At 41.5% G+C, this 19,062-nt stretch overlaps 1 long non-coding RNA gene across 3 annotated transcripts in view; it reads right to left on the bottom strand.

The window, feature by feature from the left end:
- Window positions 1–17,144, bottom strand: part of LOC115020491 (uncharacterized) — a 152,089-nt gene extending 134,945 nt beyond the window's left edge. For all 3 annotated transcript variants that reach the window (XR_003833583.1, XR_003833581.1, XR_003833582.1), the window contains exon 1: window positions 17,029–17,144. This is a non-coding gene — a long non-coding RNA (uncharacterized LOC115020491). The remainder of the gene's footprint in view (window positions 1–17,028) is intronic.
- Window positions 17,145–19,062: the final 1,918 nt, after the last annotated feature.

Here is a 19,062-nt window from a genome sequence, read left to right as displayed (position 1 = left end):
GATCTGAAGTTGAAACATGACATAACCTAAAGAAACACACTATCGTGTAAGTCAGGGGTTCCCAACCTGGGGGTCAAGACTCCCCTGGGGGTCGCAAGATAAATCAGAGGGGAATGAATAATAACGGGAATTATTTCTACTAATACAAAATTATGTTAAAAAAAATATATTTTTTTATATTATTTTTTTCTTGAGAAATACTGAAATTACTTTAAAAAACAAATGATAAACATATTAAACCTGTGATGATGGGTCATACAAAGATGTTTCTACATTTCAATGGGACAGAAGCAAAAATATCTGTGAAACTAGAGGTAATAATACATACACTTTAAATCACAAAATAATAGTCCGATGTATCCATAAAAGATAAAGATAAGCCAATATCTAAAATCACAAGACATTATATATTTTTAGAAAATGTTAAAAAGGATGCTGAAGGGAAAGTCACATGACAATAATTACAGCCATCCTGAAATACATTTTAGAATGATATACAAGTACCAATTTAAATATTATTAAAGTTATTAATAATTAACAGCGATGAGAAAAGGTCACTTTAAATTGTTCATGAACTGTTTTGCACCAAACTATCTGTTAAATTATACTTTGTGTAAAATGTATTTACCAACACTAAGTGTTTTTAAGCCTTCTTGGCACAACATATTTCTATCATTTGTATTCTATTTGTTATTGTGATGGCCTATATATCGTCACACTTAATCATACTGAGACAAAGACATACTGGTAATAACTTGCATGTGTGTATGTTTTTAATTCTCACATTTAAACTCACCCTGAGGCGGCTGAAACAAATGTTTCATAATGCATTGTGCAGTGAATGGCGACTAGTTGAAATGTATTACACATACATATAATACTACTACAACCACACGAATGATAAACCTGCTATAAGAGATTTTAACGTGATTATAATGAACTATATAAATTCTGATCCACCGGAACCTGATTGAAGTCTTCCCAAATGTTCCTTTCACAGCTAAAGGAAGATCAATTATTAATCTCAAAAACAGCATATGTAAGTTGTAATAATGAGGCAGCAGACACTGAAACATCAGACACAGTCAATCACACAGGATTCACTTTGAGCATCTGACACACACACACACACACACACACACACACACACACACACACCTGCTTTTACTGCTTCTTACCCGGTGTGTCTGTGTATGTGGGCGGATGTTTTGCATGCATTTACCCTGTCCCCGTGTGTGTATGTACCATATGTGTGTGTGTGTATGTGAGCCCGGGCTAACTCTTTTATGCGTGAAATGGAGAACACTATGCACCTGAAGGCACACGTCAACACGCCAAGAACAGCCATCAGCTCAGGACTTTGAGTCATATCCAGCTGTTCACACACACACACACACACACACACACACACACACACACACACACGTATACTAAAGTATGTTCAACTGCATGTGTAGATGAATGCAAAAAAAAATATTTTACATAAATAAAGTAATAAAAAAATATATTTTCACCGGTATTCCACCCACTCATTACAACTAACACAGTAAACCGTGATTTCCCCCTGAGACAAATAACTGGCATTAGTTTAATTATTTCTATGTGTCTAAACAGCAGCAGCATACAATCCATTTTAAAAAGCATGTGTTCATAGGTACCGAAGTGGTACCAAGTTATTGGCATTACTAGTATGATCATAGAAAAGAGAAAAGAGAGCAGAAAATAGATTTAGGAATAAATGTAACACATTTATTGTGCTGGCAATACTGAGGTCACCACAACCCACAATGTTTTATAGTTTGTGTGTTTTAGGGGCAAGAGTAAAAAAAAAAAGCCTCCCTGAATTAATCACCGGCACATTTGCAAGTCGTAGAAAGACCAGAGCATCGCCATCATCATCATCTTCGCTGGAGATATACTACCCACAATCCTTTTCCACAAGCAGACTAATTAGCCGCAGAAAGGTCAAGTAAAGTCAGAGTGTGATTAGAGAGAGGAGGGGGGAGAAAGGGAGTGAGACAGGAGGGGGAGGGAAGGGATGAGACAGACAAGAAGAAGAAGAAGAAGAAGAAGAAGAAGAAGAAGAAGAAGAAGAAGAAGAAGAAGAAGAAGAAGAAGAAGAAGAAGAAGAAAAAGAAGCTCACATACATCTAGTTTTGGACCCGTGCCAGAACGTCTCCTTTTTTTTTTGTATTCATCGTCCTGTCTCTTCCTCCTTTTACCCCGTGCCGACTGAGAGCTTTTTCTACAAAACGTTGGCCTCAATTTTTAATGAAATGCTTATGTTGCTGCACCTGGACACGTTGGCTAAGCTGGCCCATCAGGTAAGGGTTCCCAGGAGGGTCATTAAAAGGAGATCGGACCTGCCTGGGTGCTAGCCATGATGCGAGGCCTCGAGAATCAAATGCAGTACAGACAGGTGTGTTTCTGTGCTTTAGGGGAAGGTGTGTGTGCCGTTTGTAAGTCATGTTGCATTTTTTGTTTTCTTATTTTGTTCATATTTGTAGTTATTATTGCTCGACGCTGCATGATTACAAACTCACAGGTAGATTACCAACCACTTTGTTTACCTCCACATTACCGTGTGTATGTGTGTGTCAGATTCACATCTGTACACGTGTGTGTGTGTGTGTGTGTGTGTGTGTGTGTGTGTGTGTGTGTTTGGTTGAGTGCCAAGATGACGTAGATGCAGGACCGGTGCTATTCCCAGTGAGCCTGGTACAGTGGTCTTGCCGCGGGCTTGTCCCCTGGCTCAATGTTGAGTCAAAACATCTCCTGTGGTAAAACAAAAAAACAAAAAGAACAGCCGAGGAGTGCGCTTCCCTGTCAACAGCAAAACACAGCGACATGTTGGGATGACAATGACACTGACACTGCACTCCCAACCTTTTGGGAATTCACCGGAGTGAAGAGCTGGTGTATACTTAGCGCCACAGTCGGCTATGTGTCATTCTGCAGGCTTCTCTAAAGCAACATATGCTTTGTTACACACAAAGCAGAGCTCTTATATAAACACATACACACACAGACAATGGCTGTACATTTGCCCTTCTACCTGGAATAGCCTGATCCCTGAGGGGAGTGGTGTTTTAAGACATTCAAACACTCACACACACACACACACACACACACAGACGCTGGGTAAGTGGACCCACAGCCTAATGTAGTTTAATCACTCCCAGCACATCCATCAGGGGCTCCAGTAGGGGAGTGGAGTATTTTATCACCACTTTTAAGGGTTATTAGTACAAATACACTGTCACCCTGCATTACCACTGCAGCGCTTTGGGGTGCCATGCCCTCACCACATTCATTACAATCTCTATCAATATCTATCAGAACTAAATGCTCCCTCTTTTTTCCTCCACCCTTCTCCTTCCACGTCCTCTCCTCACACACTCGCTGCCATTTAAAGATGAAGACTGACTCCCCCCTTACCCTCTCCTCCTCTTCATACCGCTGTCTCCCTTCACCTCCTTTGACACGCACCTCTAAAAGTTTCACTCTATTTATCGTCCGATGTTCTTCCGGCCCGATGCTGTCGGACCGACTTGATGGAGTTTGGCGGCTGGCAAGGACACAGCTAGACGGTGACTTTAAGAGCCAGTGGTCACTCAAAAAAAAAGAAAAGAAAAGAGAAGGAACATTCCTGGATCGGATGACTTCTTTTCAGGCAGGCTGAGCACATTATTCACTTTGCTGTTCGCTCCATTACCAGGCGTGCAAAGGTGAGAGGATTAAGAGAGATTTGCTTCTTTTTTCTTGATGTGTAAAGTTACTTGAGGAAATGGACAGTTTGCAGTTTCTGGCCCAGAGAGGTGAAGTAGAGGATATCAATCAAGCAGTATCCAACACCTATGGAGTCCATTACTGACTGGCAAGAATGACATTTGGACAAATTTGAAGGGATGTTCTTGTTCAGGTCTTTTAGTCAATGAATAATGTGTCGGGCGTATCTGTATGTATCTGTTGCTGTGTACCTCAAAGTAGGGCCTGCACAGTATATCATCATTAGTGTAATTAGCTGTATATGACAGATAATGTGGATCTTAGCACTAGACTTATAGTTATATATAATGTGAATACAGCCACTGCATGTTTTCATACTGTACACAACAACACACTGAGCTCTTAGTCCATTTCAATTGATTCCTAAAAGTTATTTACCAGCCTTGTAGTGGACTGTATTTATGCAAACATTGCTCAAAGGCCAGGATGACCTCAAAGGTTGCCAAAATCGGACAGTTTTAAATTAAATCCGAGGTTAATCAAACTTATTTAAGGCAAACTTTAAATTAAATTATTACCCAAACTGCTGTCTATCTGCACTGTCTAATATCTCTTACATAAGCAACAGCAGGGGCATTTAGGAACTCTGTTTGTAAAATAAACTCTTACTCATGCACATTGTTCTGCATCTCCTCCTGTAATATTCCTAATCCTACACACACAACACAACCGTACTTCCTTTCGTGGGTGTCTTATTCTATGAGGAGTTATTGCTGCTATTGTGTGCGCTTAGTTTAATGTTTACCTTCAAATAAAATGCATAAAATAATCTGGCAAAACCTCAGAACTTCCTCATGTCTGAGGACGTGTATCACCCCATCAGGCTTCCTCCCTGCCGACGTCACCAGATCTCTCCAGTGTGTTGGACAGTATGTTGGCATAACTGGCAAAACTACAGAAATAAATCCAAAGTTGTAAAAAAGCGTAATTATCATACATCATATCATGTTCGTTTAGTTATTAGCCTGGCTGACCTTTTTTCAAGAGTTCAAACAATCGGCGTCATCGAATCATCCCGTTCATCTTCCATTCCAGTGAATACGTTACTGAACTTTCTAGCTCCTGCTCCACAGTCTCACCACTGTTTTAGGAGCATCTCTGCCTCAACGTATGTAGAGGGTTACCCATATCCAAGTTGCCTTTTTGGGCCTAAACATTTGACTCTCCCACCTACAGCATATTAAACACAGCGCTCTGAGTCCTGACACTGCTACATGGCAGCTGTTGGCCACAGGTTCCATGGCTGGGGAAGGTTATTTGGAGGTAAACCCACACAGCTTGGGCTTGCTAAGTGGGACAATTATCATGCTTACACAGTATTTACGTCCATGGCACACACCTGGCGCACAATTGCCTTGGTGTGCATTACTGTATAAACCAACCTCTAGAAAATGCACACAAGGCCCCAACCCCCACCCTGAAAAATAAGACGAACTATTTAAGGTTTAGGTTGATATATCGCAGCTAGCTACAAATTAAAAAGAGATTATAGAGAGAAACATTAGAATCCTGCTGCTGAAACATCCTCAAAGCCTGCAGGTAATGAGATTTGTAAAATAAAAAATCTTTAGTGCACGTAAACTGTCAGGATGTCTGCATTTACAGTCAAGCACGTACACAAAATAAATAAATGACAACCTCTCCCATCACATGAACTCCATATGTTGCATCTTTCATCTCCCCCCACACACTCATTAGAAACACACAACTACTTCAGTCGTTTTTTAAAGTTCCTGTTTCAACCTCCCCCCCCCCATCAGATCAGGTGGCTGTTTATTCTCCTTTAATTATTTTTCTTCTTCTTTTTTTCCCAGGATCATGAAATAAAAATCTATACTTGGATTCCCCAAGCTCTCGTTATCCAGTTGCACATATTTTATAGTGAAATAAAACAGCTTCATAATGAATGTTGGAATTTGACCCCGTGCTTTCCGGGCCATGCAAAGGTCAGAGAAATTAATTTTGCCAACTGTTTCGAGGAAAGATGGTGGAAAGGAGTCGGGAACAGAGAGCAGCAGAAAGGTTATGAATACAATAAGACTTGTGTAAGTTGAACCTTTTAAACGGCGTTATTCAACAGTTGTTGAGTTAGTTCCATCATTCAAAACGTTCACGCAGTTCCTTAGTTATCAGATGCATACATTGTGAAATTTCAACTTGTAGCCTGGCAGAAATGGAAGTGTATCTGTACGGTGCTGTCTAAATTTAATTTACCTCTAAAAGCACGGTTAGGGATGTGTGTGTGTGTGTGTGTGTGCGTGTGAAGCACCTCGAGCGCTGCTGTCGTCCTTTTGAGAACAAAAGCACTCAGCGTTACAAGCCGGTCCAAGCCGAGTTCTGCCCTGTTATTTATGGAAAACGAGGAGTGTATGGATTAAACAGATGATGCCAAGACGAACAACAACAACAAAAAAAGAAGCCATGATTCATTTCCCAAACCATGGAAAAGGGCCAAAGGACAAACAAATCAATGGCAGTTTGGATGATATTTGGCCCCGAGCATTGACAGGCCTCGCAGTGTTTGGCATGAATGTAAATGTGAAAAGTGCAGTTTTCTTTATATGTAGCTGGGCAGGCCAAAGCTGCAATATATGCTATTTTGACGTGATTAACGTTGCTCAATATGTGCATCTGAAGCGGCTGTAGTTGTAGTAAAGCTTCTAGCAGCTCTATTTCCATCCTTTTTTCAGTTGAACGGATTAAGCAGAAAAAGTGATGCTGATGATTTTAAGAGACAACAGTGAGATCCATCAAATTAGAAACCAGCCAAAACAATCAAATAATGCACTGTATAAATGATGTCATACTGTAAAATCTATGGCTTATTGTCTGGGCAGAAGGCCAATTCACATTGCTACACTGGTTATGCAAAACGGAAGGAATGCTTCTAACGTAAGCTAGTCATCAATATACAACAGCAGCAGCCTGCTACTGTTATTCAATGTAAATTTAATATGTGTTTGTGTGCTGACGGCAGCCCTGTTAAAAGCTACATGTGAGGGAGGATGAGGAAGAGGAGGGGAGCGAGGAAGAGCGGAGAAGAGACGAGGCCTGGCTGGCTGCCACTCATCTGGGCACCTTCTCTAAGCAGGGCAGAAAATCAAATACGCCAGGAAAGAATTAAAGGAGAAAGAGAGGGAGAGAGGGAGAGAGAAAGAAAAATGATTTTTCTTATAAATAGCAGGGCTTGCCAGAAGGCAGAGGAAATGAGAGCAAGTGAGCGCTGGAAAAGAAGGGCTTGAGCTTGACACGGGGCTTAAAATTGAGAGGGGGGCGGGAAGAAGGGACCTACTGCGCGAAAATGTCTCCAACCAAAGCAAGGATTAGTGTTCCAACCTCCTCCACCGCCAAGATCCGCCAGTACAACTAATCACCTTCACAGCTTCTCTCCCTCTCTCTCCCTCTCTTCTCTTCTCTGTCCTTTTTTTTTCTCACTCTTTTCATTCCCCTCTTTTTTTGCCTCCACTCTTCTCTGCTCTTTAAAGTATCATTTTGCCCCTCTCGTCGTCATCATGGCTAAAATTAAAGCAGAGTATGTTCTGCCAAGAACGATTAGCTGCCGCAGCCTAACTAGGTGCAGTAAGGTGCTTGGGGTTTTTTAGTCGATCTAGTGCGCGCATGCACGCTACATTACCAGGCACAGGAACACACTGCAAACTTCAAAAGGCATCTACATATATGATGACAAGGGATGTCGCAGATAAACCACACTCCATCTCTCCATCCTCTCTCTTGCTTTCTGTCTTTCAAATCCCCTCTGTCACTCCATCCCTCACTCTCTGATCTCCCCACCATCCCGCCTTCTCCACCTGTCAGTCCATCCTTCCCTCCTTCTCCTCTTTTCTTTTCCTCTCTTCCTCTCTGTCGCTGCCATCCATTTCCTATCCCCCGACAAGGCTCCTCACAAAGATGGCGACGGCGACAAGTACGATGGCGCATAAACATAAACAAGTCAAATTGATCACACAGAAGATGAGCCAGGCGGTGGATTTTTGAGGGGGCTGTGGTGGGAGGGGGGGGGGGGGGGGGGGGTTGGGGGGGGAAACAGACAGGAACGATTAAGCTTCTTTCTGTTCTTTCTCTCTTTCTCCCAAGCTCAATCTCTCTTCCCCTCTTGTAGAAGGTGGAGTGAGAGCAGTTGCAGAACCATCCTGGAGAAAGAACCACTTCATAAGCAGATGCCTGGCATACGATTGCAGCCGGGGGAGTGTGTGAATTCATTCTCCTCCGCCATAAATACACGCCGTGTCTCTGTATAGGTGCAAGCGCAAAATGTAATTAGGCAGTAAGGCAGAAAAGCAAGCTGCCTTTCTCTATGTTTGCATATTTTGTCCACAAATAATGTACTACAAAGGCAAAGAGAGGAGAAATCTCTCCTGAATATTCATTTACAAAATAACGGTTTGCTGATAAGGCCAAGGCATGTGATAATCAATTAGCTAAATGTTCTACAAAAACCTGGCAAGAAGTAAAAAAGGCAATAATAATAAATGCACACACACAATGTACGTTTGTGAAGCGAAATGACGACTTTCAGCGGAAGTGTGCACTGAATATCCATACCACCTTAACCTAGATAAAATGACACAAAGAACAAAAAAGGGAGCAGGATATGTATTTCTAATGGGTTTGTTTGTTTCAAGTGTTCGTACGATAAGAAAGACTTTGTTTTACATACAGTGCGCCTAAACGCACCTGCTGTTGCCTGTGTAGTGTGCGTGGGATTAGGAATATTAGACGGTGCAGATGGAATAGAGAGTTGCAGAAACAGCAACGTGTGTGTGTGTGTGTGTGTGTGTGTGTGTGTGTGTGTGTGTGTGTGTGTGTGTGTGTGTGTGTGTGTGTGTGTGTGTGTGTGTGTGTGTGTGTGTGTGACAGTTAGAGAGGTCAGTGGAGTGTCAGGGTGGCACAGTATTGCATTTATTTTTCATAGCAACAAATAGAAATAGCACAAAACCCCAGCGATGGTTAAATGCTGAATGTTTCAGCTGCACGTTGTGGCCTTCGCTGACAGGCAGACACACAGAATGTAGATCGTCTCTGCAGGGCTGCAACTGTTGATTATTTTCATCATAGATTGATCTGATTATTGATTATTTTCTTAATTTATTAATGAAATGTTTGGTTGATAAAAAATATATATAATGAAAAATGCCAAGTGACGACTTCTAAGTGTACGTTTTATGCAAGAGTCCAAAGAGCCATAGTGTCTGAGGCCTGCGCTGCATGGACGTCACACACATAAAGACACACAGAATGAAAATGATCTCTCTACAACTGAAACTAACAATTATTTGTAATTATTGATTCATCCAACAATTATTTTCATTTCAGCGACAGAAGAATAGTGACAAATGCCCGTCACAATTTCCAACAGCCCAACGTGACGTCTTCAAAGCACTTGTTTTATCTGAGTCCAAATCCCAAGGATATTAAATGCACCGAATAGTGATATAAAATAATAAAGAGCTGCAAATTCTCAAATGCAAGAAGCAGAAATCAAAGGAATAACTTAAATGATTATTTGATTATCATAATAGTTGCTGATTAGTTTTCTGTCTATCAACTAATTACTAATTATTGAACTTCAGCTCTAGAGCTCGGCATACGTGCAAATCATTTTCTGCTGAATTCCACGAGTCTAATTGTACAGCATGTCCAACGTAATTGAATTGTCCTATAAGCAGTGCTACAGCCGTGTGCATTACAGTTGTTACCGCCACACTGTTGTGTATGCATGTGTAACCAATTACAATACATGTAATTAGGCCTTGTGCCCATTAATAACACTAACAAATACTAATGTTAGATATAAGCAGATGGTTTTAATAAGAAGAATACATGTCACCACCAAGGCTCTCCTGCTTCTCCTGCAGGCCCTGTGCCCCTGTTGCCATGCAGGGCACGTCGTCCTCTACTGGCCAGAGCGTGAATTACAGCTGACCCTGCCTCCTGCAGCCGACCTGGCAGGGAACAAAGAGCCAGCGCTGTGCCAAAAAGGCCTATCACTCTCTCCTCCAGAGGGGAGGAGGAAGAGGAGGGAAGGTTTCCAGTGGGGGGTAGGGTTAAGGGGGCTCCGCCATACTGGAGCAATGCAGCTGTGCTCTGCGGTCGACTCCCAGCCGAACGGGGGCAAACTGTTTCAGCGTGTGTCACGGGGGGTGAAGGGGTGGGTAGTTGTTGGCACCGAGGGGTGGGCTGGTAAGACATCTGTCATCCTATCATCAATGCTGTCACATCATAGAACAAATGGGCTGTGGGATTTTTACAGCCTAAAAAACAAAGGATGGCAAAAGGTATCAGTTAGCATGTGATCTATTAGGCCTACTGCTCCTCGGTGCCGTTTCAATAAGCATCGGCCACTGTGCTTCAACTCATCAAGGGGTGGGGGGAAAGGCTGGAAAATGGTCATCAAGTGAAGCAGCAAATGCATATATGTCAAATCTAAATTTTAATCAAAAATCAGCTCAGCATCCTGAAGCTGTTGTGTCCTTGGCTGAGGCCCAAAGCCACGTTTAGGGGTCTGGAGCTCCCGCTTCCGAGCGAGGACAACGAGTGAAAGAAGGGAGAGTGGCATATTTAATTTCCCCCCTCTACCCCGTAGCACCACTATCGCTTTTGTTTTTTTGAAGCGGGCCACCGCACCGAGGCAAGGTCTTCCATAATGACACCTTGACTGTTAAGAACTTCATCCACTCCGCCGCACTATCTGGCGCCTGCGTGACAAGACGGCTGGCTTTGTTGCGAGGAGAGTGGAAGAGAGCTTTGAACTGCAGACTGACAGCACAGGGGAAGCCGTTCCAGGCGTACATGTAAATTATTATTACTTACACGTTTAACCCAGCACCTACAATCCCCCCCCCCCCCCCCACACACACACACACACACACACACACACACACACACACACACACACACACACACACCACACCCCACCTCTTCCCTGTTCACTTGCTTGCACTCGGCTCTGGAAGGAGGCAGTGGTGGAGGTGGTGGGGGGACAATTCTGACATCATGTTGCCCTCTTTTGGTGGGTGTTCGCAACTGCACCTGACTGTCCTCTCACCTCAAAGGCAACAACTCAGCCTGACGAACCTTTTGGTGAACAAAAAGGCTGAATGGTGGAGCAACAACAAATATGTTTGACAAATCATTCTAATTATTCTATGTTTATATTAAATGCATGAATATAGAGCATGGAGACGCTGTTAGACCGAGGTAGATCAAATCTGAAGTGCAGGAGGAATTTAAAATGCACGAAATTCACGCCAACAAACTGCTTTATCTCCTCAGCATCACAATCTTACAGACACACACATCTAAAGACTCCATGTTTTCCATGGCTTGTCTCTGAATCAGCCATACACACAAACATCTACATGCTTGGAAAACATAAATTAAATTAAATGTGGTTCCCTTTTACAGTATTCACCTTTACTCCTCACTCTTTTGCACATCTCAGCCTTTCAGTATCTTTTTGTTTCACCTATATAACCAGGTAAACCAGGTCATTTTAATTTATTTTAAAGAGAGACAAGGCCAAGACGGCAGATTAAGAAAAGTATAAACGACACAAACATAAACCGATGACTGCAACGTTCTACAAATAAGTATAATTGATATTCAGTTAAGATGCATATGCATGTACGGGTTCCTGAAACTAAGTACAAACATTAAAGTAGATGGAAACACATTGACCAAGGACATGGAAAATGCAATAATTTGCTTGAATTCACCAATAGTAATCAACTCTGTCAGATTGAAGGTGAACATTTAAAAGCTCTTCTGCCCATTATCTGTAGAACACCGTGAAAATTCCTGTCGTATTGGATTTAAATTTCTATAGATACAACCTGTCCAGAGAGATATTTATATATATATATATATATACAAGTCAACCACAGAGATGGCCACTCAGCAGTAGTACAGATAATAATAAACCTTTTCCACTGGGCAGGTGTATTCATGAGAAGCACATCACGGTAATCTAATAAAAGCACACAAAAAAAACTGGTCTTCTAGAATTTATTGTGATGTCTTAGCTTTTTTATTTTCTGTCGCTGAAATTTTTTTTCTTCACAAATTCACTTAAAAAAAAAAGAAATGTTTTTTCCATGGCTGTCTTGTTTATCGTCATATGATTCAAAAAGAATTTGGAACGCAGAGGGACATACTGTTGAATAAATCTAAACTTCAGATGCAATCAGTGCCTGGACTAACTAGCATCAGAGACATCTGAGACACGTTATGAGGAAACAGGTGAAAGCAGATAGGGTAGCAAAGCTTAATCATTGGCCACAGATTGGATTTTAAATATGAAATGACACTGAACTGGATTGTGGATTGAGGCTTGTGTTCTGTTGTTGATCTTATTTTGCCCCTCCACACGCGCAGAGCTGAGCACACTGGCAGCGCCTGTCGTCAGGCAAAGCTCCAAGCCATTTCCCCGAGATGCATCTCGACTGAATCAATAGGCCCTCGTAGCATATCATTAGACATAAGTATTATAATTACTTGTGTTATTAATTTTGCCTTAATACCAGGGATAATATGATATGTAATTCAACCCTATTGAGGGAAGAGAACATAAGATAATCACAAATGCATCTCTTATGAAAATCAATGTTGAAATGGATATTCCAATAATGCCAAACCACTGCCCCTCTGTTTTTTTCTCATGCATATCAACCAATCATTTTCCGCATTCATCTGGAAAAAAATATATAAATATGTCCGACATATTTCACATGGGCGCCCCTGTCCGAGGCAAAACAATATGGATTTGTGTTGCCTCGCAAACAATTTTAATAAAAAGCTATTGATTGGGGATCGAGCGGTTAGCCTGTGGGCGCGGAGCACCAGACCCCAGTGGGTCCAGATCATTAATGTCCTCAACTGCTGGCTTCACTGGCGCAAATTTGTTCAATAAGGGTCTGGCACGCATGCTTCAGGGTTTGATTTTGATACAGCCACGTCAAACTGTTTTTGGGTACTCAACAGTCAAAAGAATCCTAACCCACGTTAGGTTAAAACATGATGCAAGCATGTGTTTTTCTCCTCTATGAGTGTTACGATGTATTCAAATTAATAACCCGTGCTGATGCATATGATTTCAGAAATAGGCAAATGATTAATGAATTTAAACACACATTACTCCTACTCAGCCTAAGCACTCATGGCAAACATCATCTGGAGACTAAACAGGTCTAGTCAGAGGAATGTGCATAGTAATAGAGCTACAACCCACAGCCATCCACACACACACACACACACACACACACACACACACACGCAAACCGTACAGCTTGTCATCAACAGTCATCCTCCAGACAGAGGGGGGGAAAAAGGAGCAAAACACACTCTCACATCTTCTGCTTTATGTCAAACCTCACCGAAATGTGTGCAGCCACGGTATCTACATCCAGGCAGAAACACAGGCATATACTTTCTTGAGCAGGTATCAAAGCCTTGGCGCAGCAAGACACTTTTAATTACCAGGTACTTTCCTTATGCTCATGATTTAAATTTCTCCCCGCAAAGCTGGTAATGATATTCAAAATGCCTGCTGGCAACTCCGACTCCTCATTCTCCCCTGTCTTTCCTTCCCACTAAGATGTGAATACCCCAGTTTATAGGCTTATTTGTCCTCCAGTCACTTTGTAAAATCTTTATTCTGTCGAAGATATCTTTTTAAATGTGAGCCTCGCTGGAAGAAATGGCAATAAAGGTTTTGGGGAGGGGGGAGAGAGATCAATGCAGAATGTATTAGCCTGCACTACAGAGACCGACTTCCATAATAAAAGAATTGATCCTTTAAAGTGAAGCTTACTCTGGGCCTGCGTGGTAAAGGAGGATGGTCCATTCCAATGCTGCGCGGTCCAGACTGAGAATCACAGCAGGCTACTTCACCCTCCCCCAAAATATTCACATTGTATTTCAAACCCATGTTAGATTCCTGTCGCACAATTACCGAGGGATTCTTGTTGAAATGCATCCATTATGGAGGAGCAAGTCCACTAATACAGCATATGGAATAACACATTCAATTGGCACTACTTAAGCTTTGCACAAAGGAGGGTGAGGAAAAGAGAATAGAAGTACATGTAAGGAAGACATTAAGTCAAATCAGGTTGTAGATTTTTTTTTAGGAGAACTTTTTAATTTACCATTATTTATTTTGATTAGGGCAACTCAGAGAGTAGATACTGTGTGTGTGCGTGTGTGTGTGCGTGTGTGTGTGTGTGTGTGTGTGTGTGTGTGTGTGTGTGTGTGTGTGTGTGTGCGATTTCATTTTCTTTGGCATTTCTTGTTTTTAAAACAGGAGCTGCTAATATTTCCAGATTTCCTTGAGTCACCGGACACATCAGATCTCAGCAGTGTCTCTGTACACAGCCGTCGGTAGTAAAGCGCCAGCAGTAATCAAGCGTGAGGGCTGGATATATAACAAGCACACTTCACAGTATGCCTAACAAGCACACTTCACACACTAATCAGCTCAAGTGGACTTGCATCCACATCTTTGCGCTTGGTTTCCGCATAGAGACTATCCCTGGCTTAGATTATGAAATGATCTGGATATTATCAATGGATACGTGTATCGGTGATGTGCCAAAAGTAATGAGTGTGTCGAGGTATAGTGGGGAGGGATGGGTCCTGTGGTGTTTAGTGATCAAATAAAGTATTGAATGCAAAGTCGTATACACAATGTGCTTTTTCTCAGAAAACTCCAGTGACAGGCGGCTCTGGAGTTCTTATAGGCCTCTAAATGCTTCGCGCTCCTCACAAGCTGACACATCAACTCTTTAAAATACACACAAGTTAGGCCAAGACTGGTATAAAGGGTATACATATTCACACTCAACAGTGAGGATGCAGCTAACTATTACTTTACTTACTTACTTATTTACTTTTTTTTTCAATTAATCAATAAAATAAAATAAACTGCAAAAAGTTCTGAGTTCCTGAAAAAACATTCCAAACCCCCAAACTATTAAATTTAACATGTTATCAGACACATTGAGGCAGTAAATATTGCCATTCTTGGTTGACTAACAACTGAACAATTCGTCAAATTCAAATATTTTTCTGTTGATCAACTAATTGGTAAACGGTGTAATTGTTTCAACTTTAATCAACAGTTTGTAAAAAGTGCCTGTGAAGCTGAAATGAACCGAAAACAATTTCATTAATAAAGAGTTGAGAGTTACTTATAAAGAGATTGTTTTGCACAGTGTCCAAATTCTGATTCAGAAGCTGCTAAATATTAACTTTAAAAGAAAGCACTTATTTGTTTTATTCCTTTCGGCTCCACGGTAAATATGGTCAAATGTAGTAAATGTTGCACATTAGGCTGCATAAAAAAATCTATTGTTTGCAGCCTTAAAAAAAGAAATATAAGTATCAGCATCAGCCTGAAGTGGTCTAATGCTAAAGAAAAAAAACACACACACACGTAGTGACCCCCAGTTCCACCTAGTGTCTCCTCCACCCATCAAGGGATAGGGTGGGATGGGGGTGGCAGGATAGACACCGCCTCCTGTAATCCCATCAACTCATGTCAGACAGCAGTCTGGATACAAGCCTATCTGTGAGGCCTGTAATCCACGGCTAAGACTTCACACACCGTGCTCCCACTTATCTGGAAACACACACTGAGACACACACACACACACACACACTATGTCGTAAACATACTTAGAGAGAAAAGTGATAGTTGGTGGCTGCTTTAACCCAATTTGTCTTTGTAGAAAGACTTGATATTTTACTGTAATGTATATAAAGGCAGAATCTGCATGTTGTCATATCAGTAAGCAGACATCATGGTTTCAGATCAAGCTGTACACACTGATGCATGCATTAGTTATGCTTTAAAAAAGAGTTGAAAAGGATCTTAAAATAAAAACTAAACGGCTAAAAACGGAAAGGGATTTTTTTTTGTATTATGTTAATTTATCAGTTAATCCTTTAAGCAATGTGGCAGGTATAAAAAGATAGAAAGAAAAAAAGAAAAAAAGAAAGAAAGAAAAAAAAGAAAAAAAGAAAAAAGAAAGACAATCATTTTATGTACTAAGACTTTGACAGACGAGTGCATCTTTGTCAGAGAGGACATAAATCAAATGTGTGTGTGTCTGCTCATTAAATGATTTTTGACAAATGTGCCTACATATAGCAGATGTTTCATCCATAATTCTTTTTTTTTATAAATAGATGACTTATGGAAATTAATTTCTGGAGATAGAAATGAGAATACAAATTGCAAGTCCTCTCGGTGTGGTTAGAAATCATGCAAAACATTATTTAGATTAAACATAAATAAAATACACACAAAAAAAGACAACGTACATATTCAGATATGCACAAAAAGGACAAAACATAAGCTAATCTACATCTGGGCATGCACAAATCCCTGAATGTCTTCAACACATTTTGATGTCAAGCCATTCAATCAATCACTGGTCCAGGGAACAATATGTCCCATTATCATTCAGATACATGCAAAACGCCACAAAGAGGGAAAAAAAGAGAATGAGAGAGAGAGAGAGAGAGAGAGAGAGAGATAAAAAGGCACGTCGGACAAGGCACCCCTGCTCATGTCTTGCTTCAAAGAGAGAGAGAGAGAGAGAGAGAGAGAGAGAGAGAGAGAGAGAGAGAGAGAGAGAGAGAGAGAGAGAGAGAGAGAGAGACGAGAGAGAGAGAGAGAGAGAGAGACAGAGAGGGGACGGAAGAGAGAGAGAGGGAGAGAGAGAGGGAGAGACACAGGGTGCAGGACCCACACGGTGTAGTTCCAGCCAATTGCATTCCAGAGAAGTGACCATGGCCAGTGATAAACAAAGCACCATAGATCATTTCTCTCTCAGACGGAGCCCGGCGCTGGAGGCAGAGGAAGGGAGAGCGGTCAGACAGAGAGAAGGAGAAGCAGACAGAGACAGAAGACGACAGAGAGCTCACCGCCTATATGCATCTGCCCCTCTGCTATCCTCTGATGCTACATTTTGACGCCCTTTTTTCAACTGGAATGCCATTAGAGCTGGCTGTGCTGCACGCCTGCAGATTTGCTCGCTGCATGACAAGAACGATAGAGCCGAAGAGAAAGACAGAGAGAGAAAGAGGGAGGGATGCTGCTGCTTCCTTCTCCCGCTGCCACTGTGCCGATGCATCGTATTAAAAAAAGCAATAACAAAAAAAGCCTTACATTTTTCCTGTTTCCTTAAGAGAACAAAAAAGGCATTCAACACTTACCCACTCCCAGACACAAGACTCAAATGCAGTGTTCATTTGAGCCCAGTGTGCGTCACAACAGAAACCTCAGATATTCCTCCAAAACAGATGTGCAAAGAGGAGCAGTGAGGTTCCCCCTCTTTTGTTTGTGAGCCTGCCTGGCTAGGTTTCTCTATTTGCATCAGCCGGCTTTTTACAGCTTTGAAGCAGGTGGATGACAAAAACATCAATCTCTCCAGGCACATTGTGTGGCATGCACGCTTTGACACACTCCCCTCACCAGCTCTATACAGTATAATCACACATTCCTATTCTCTCCTCACAGCTCCACGAGTAAATACGGGCTCAAAAGGAAACTGAAGGACAAGTGTGCATTGCTGGAGTGTGCTTTTGTTGTAATCATGTTTTGATTGGATTAGAATGGGAATTTTCTATATCTCCAGACTTCCATTTGCCGAATGTTGAGGCAATTGTTTGCTCACTGGTTAAGGCATTCGGTGATGGATGCAAGCAACACACAATAAGTGTAAGCCAGAACAACGTAAGAATCATGAGGTGTATCTATTGTTTTTATTGTTTAAATCATCTTACAAATACAGTCTGAGCAGTTTCAAGATCAAGACTGACTCCCAAGCCAAAACTGGCTCAAGAACGAAAAAGCAAAAGAGTGGCCATTCAGTATAGTTTACCGTTAACTTAAAGCTGCACTAATCAATATTCTTTTATCATCAATGGAAACAATGAATGCGTGATGTGAAATGTGTCGCTGCCAGTGATCAACCCACAGAGAATGATTACCAACACTGCAGTTCCCCTCAGCTCTCTGGAGCTTTTTAATGTCTTTCAGCTAATTGTTTTAGCTTCAGGTGCAACTATAAGTCTGTATTTTTCGTCCGAAAGTGTTGCATGTCTAAAAATAATTAAGACCTTACGTTTACACACAGTCAGGTTTACACACTGACCCCGAAACTTTTGTACGTCATTAAAGTTTTAGGAACAGGTTCAAGTTTCTGCGTTCTTTCACATCCGTCAAACTCATGAAATGTGTGTGTGTTTGTGTGTGTGTTTGTTTGTGTGTGTGTGTGTGTGTGTGTGTGTGTGTGTGTGTGTTTGTGTGTTTGTGTGTGTGTGTGTGTGTGTGTGTGTGTTTGTGTGTGTGTGTGTGTGTGTGTGTCTATGTGAAATACGGACTTGGTTGGCAAAGACCTTTACTCAGCTGTTTTCAGCCAAAAAGCTTGGATACACCTACTGTACACTACCTGCTCAGTGCCCAACAGCAGACAGACACAGTTAGCGACTAGCTGGTGAACATGGTGGAGTGCTTTACAGCTGAAGGAGTTGGTGGAGACCAAAGACAGAGCAACAAAGACATTAAGTATTGGATTTAAGTATCAGGTCGCCAGAAACATGACATGATATGTAACCAGACAGCATATCTTCATACAACGATTTGTATATTATGTTACGAAAAATGTGTTATTTTTCATACGTTTTCCTAACAATGTCCGGCAACACAACACACACGACCTGTTTAGACAACAACGAAAGTGACGTTAATTAAGTACAGAAATTACGTAACAAATACGTCATGTTGACTTCTGGTTTCACACAGGACACAAATATTGGTCCCCTGGGTGAAAGTCCTGTGTTTTTTTGACCCACCCATCCACCCCGACCTCCTCACTTTGCAGATTGTGTTGCTCTTAATACCACGTAAACTGTCCTGGTTTATAATTACGCGGGTTAGACACATTTATTACATGGGTTATATACGAATTATAGTGCATTACTTTCCGTAGATTTAAGTACGAACAGTGTAGCTATGAGAACAGCCTGAACCTGACAACTGATAGCTAAAACATTCAAATCACCGGTGAACAATAATGAATTAACAGAAACAGTCTTGGAGCTTTGAAGTTCAGTTACCTGTGTCAATAATCAAGGTTTATGATATTATAGTTATCTTGTCATATTGCTAACCATATGGATTGCTAGATGGATAGCAGTAACCTGGAGTACATGGTGCAGTAGGATCAGATGTAGCTGCAGCCCTGA

Source organism: Cottoperca gobio, chromosome 15, assembly GCF_900634415.1.
Source record: "Cottoperca gobio chromosome 15, fCotGob3.1, whole genome shotgun sequence".
Taxonomy (NCBI): domain Eukaryota; kingdom Metazoa; phylum Chordata; class Actinopteri; order Perciformes; family Bovichtidae; genus Cottoperca; species Cottoperca gobio.
This window is presented reverse-complemented; position numbering and strand designations above follow the sequence as displayed.